Raw genomic sequence first — 3,389 nt, 5'->3', positions numbered from 1 at the left:
GCGCCCGGGATCGAACCCGGGACCACAGGATCACAAGTCCAGCGTACTGTCCGCTCGGCCGACCGGCTCCCTCTCGGGGTACTAACCGGGGTACTAACAAAGGTGAGAGGGATACTGACAAAGGAGAGGGGAGTACTAACAACGGTGAGAGGGGTACTAACAAAGGTGAGAGGGGTACTAACAAAGGTGAGAGGGATACTGACAAAGGTGAGGGGGTACTAACAACGGTGAGAGGGGTACTAACAAAGGTGAGAGAAGTATTAACAAAGGTGAGAGGGGTACTAACAACGGTGAGAAGGGTACTAACAACGGTGAGAAGTGTACTAACAACGGTGAGAGGGGTACTAACAAATGTGAGAGGGGCACTAACAGCGGTGAGAAGGGTACTAACAACGGTGAGAAGTGTACTAACAACGGTGAGAGGGGTACTAACAAAGGTGAGAGGGGTACTAACAAAGGTGAGAGGGGTACAAACAACGATGAGAGGGGTACTAACAACGGTGAGAGGGGTACTAACAACAATGAGAGGGGTACTAACAACGGTGAGAGGGGTACTAACAAAGGTGAGAGGGGTACTAACAACGGTGAGAGGGGTACTAACAACGGTGAGAGGGGTACTAACAACGGTGAGAGGGATACTAACAAAGGTGAGAGGGGTACTAACAAAGGTGAGAGGAGTACTAACAACGGTGAGAGGGTACTAACAAAGGTGAGAGGAGTACTAAAAACGGTGAGAGGGTACTAACAAAGATGAGAGCTAGGGGTACTAACAACAGTGAGAGGGGTACTAACAAAGGAGAGAGGGGTACTAACAACGGTGAGAGGGGTACTAGCAAAGGTGAGAGGGGTACTAACAAAGGTGAGAGGGGTACTAACAAAGGTGAGAGCTAGAGGGACTAACAACAGTGAGAGGGGGTACTAACAAAGGTGAGAGCTAGGGGTACTAACAACAGTGAGAGGGGTACTAACAAAGGTGAGAGCTAGGGGTACTAACAACAGTAAGAGGGGTAGTAACAAAGGTGAGAGGGGTACTAACAAAGGTGAGAGCTAGGGGTACTAACAACAGTGAGAGGGGTACTAACAAAGGTGATAGGGGTACTAACAAAGGTGAGAGCTAGGGGTACTAACAACAGTGAGAGGGGTACTAACAAAGGTGAGAGGGGTACTAACAAAGGTGAGAGCTAGGGGTACTAACAACAGTGAGAGGGGTACTAACAAAGGTGAGAGGGGTACTAACAAAGGTGAGAGCTAGGGGTACTAACAACAGTGAGAGGGGGTACTAGCAAAGGTGAGAGGGGTACTAACAAAGGTGAGAGGGGTACTAACAACGGTGAGAGGGGTACTAACAACGGTGAGAGGGGTACTAACAACGGTGAGAGGGATACTAACAAAGGTGAGAGGGGTACTAACAAAGGTGAGAGGAGTACTAACAACGGTGAGAGGGTACTAACAAAGGTGAGAGGAGTACTAAAAACGGTGAGAGGGTACTAACAAAGGTGAGAGCTAGGGGTACTAACAACAGTGAGAGGGGTACTAACAAAGGAGAGAGGGGTACTAACAACGGTGAGAGGGGTACTAGCAAATGTGAGAGGAGTACTAACAAAGGTGAGAGGGGTACTAACAAAGGTGAGAGCTAGAGGGACTAACAACAGTGAGAGGGGGTACTAACAAAGGTGAGAGCTAGGGGTACTAACAACAGTGAGAGGGGTACTAACAAAGGTGAGAGGGGTACTAACAAAGGTGAGAGCTAGGGGTACTAACAACAGTGAGAGGGGTACTAACAAAGGTGATAGGGGTACTAACAAAGGTGAGAGCTAGGGGTACTAACAACAGTGAGAGGGGTACTAACAAAGGTGAGAGGGGTACTAACAAAGGTGAGAGCTAGGGGTACTAACAACAGTGAGAGGGGTACTAACAAAGGTGAGAGGGGTACTAACAAAGGTGAGAGCTAGGGGTACTAACAACAGTGAGAGGGGGTACTAGCAAAGGTGAGAGGGGTACTAACAAAGGTGAGAGCTAGGGGGTACTATCAACAGTGAGAGGGGTACTAACAAAGGTGATAGGGGAGTATGGCTGTGTGATTATTGCAGGGGAGTTGCGTGGTGACCGCCGGCCAGGTCGGACGTTCCTGAGGTCTCTCCGCTCCTGGCTAGTGTTTACGTTGGGTGATTGCTGGTTTGCCCTGCTGGTGGTGGTTTGCCACTGACAGGGTGACGTTTGCTTATCAATAGGGTCGTCTCGCCCCCCAATGAAGAGGACGTTGTCGGCTCGTCTCGCATTTACGGTGCCGGTGGACCATCCGCTGGTTGGTGTCGCCCTGGTGGACGTGCTGCATGTGCAGCTGTCGGACCTGGTGGGCATCCGGCTGCTTCAGGGCCACCGTGCTGTGGTCAAGTTCCGCCTCCAGGCTGCTTTTCAGGCGTTTCTCGAGCGGTGTGAGGGGCGTGTTTACCCTCTTCCTGATACTGCTGGCTCCGTTAAGGTAGTGAATCTTAGTGTCACCTTGACGTCTGTGGCGGTGCATGGTGCCCCCTTCGAATTTCAGGACGACTTTTTAACCTCCTGTTTCGACCGATTTGGGGCTGTGTTAAGTATTCGTTGGAACAAGGTCGTTGCCGGGCACTGTGTTGGTATGCTTGACGGCTCCCGCACCCTAACGATGTCGCTGAAGTGTAGTGTACCGTCGTCGATGTCCGTGTTGGGTTACACGCTCCGCTGCTTGTACCGGGGTCAACCGCGCACCTGTTATCGGTGTGGTCACGAGGGTCATCTGGCTGCGGCGTGCGACGTGGGAGCAACTGGTCGGGTGCATGTTCTTCGTGCGGAGGATTTTCCGCCCCTGTTGCGTTCGGGCGGTTATGAGGACGTTGTGGGTGCTGTGCCTGTGGCGCCTGATTGCCTGTCTGCTGCTCCGCCTGTTGGGGCGAGTTCTATGGCCCGTGCTACACGTCAGGTGACTGCTGTGGCCCCTGGGGTTGTTGAGCCGGTGTGTGAGGGTGACGGGGCGTCGCCTGCGCTGCGTGTAGTGAAGGGTGTCCCGGTGGAGGTCCATGTCCCACCCCCGCCTGTGGATGTGGTAACGGCTCCCGGGGACGCGGGTTCTGCTGTTTTGGAGGGGGTGCTTCGGCATGGTGAGGTGCCTGCCGTGCCTGTGTGTGTTGACGACTGTAGTTCTGTTCTTTCCACCCCTTTGCAGAAGCGTCCGCGTCGGTGTTCTGACACTGTTTCCCTGGATGATGTAGACAGTGTGAGTGATGTGGCCTCTGTGGACTCTTCGGACGGTGCGGGTGTGGCCTGTGTGGATGTAAAGATGGTGGCCGTGCCTGCGGAGGGGCCTGCTGGGCGTGGTGTGGTGCGGCCTGTCTCGAAGCGTTCGCGGCGGGCTCGGA

This window comes from Procambarus clarkii, chromosome 19 (assembly GCF_040958095.1).
Source record: "Procambarus clarkii isolate CNS0578487 chromosome 19, FALCON_Pclarkii_2.0, whole genome shotgun sequence".
In the NCBI taxonomy this organism is placed as follows: domain Eukaryota; kingdom Metazoa; phylum Arthropoda; class Malacostraca; order Decapoda; family Cambaridae; genus Procambarus; species Procambarus clarkii.
Note: the sequence above shows the minus strand (reverse complement) of the source record.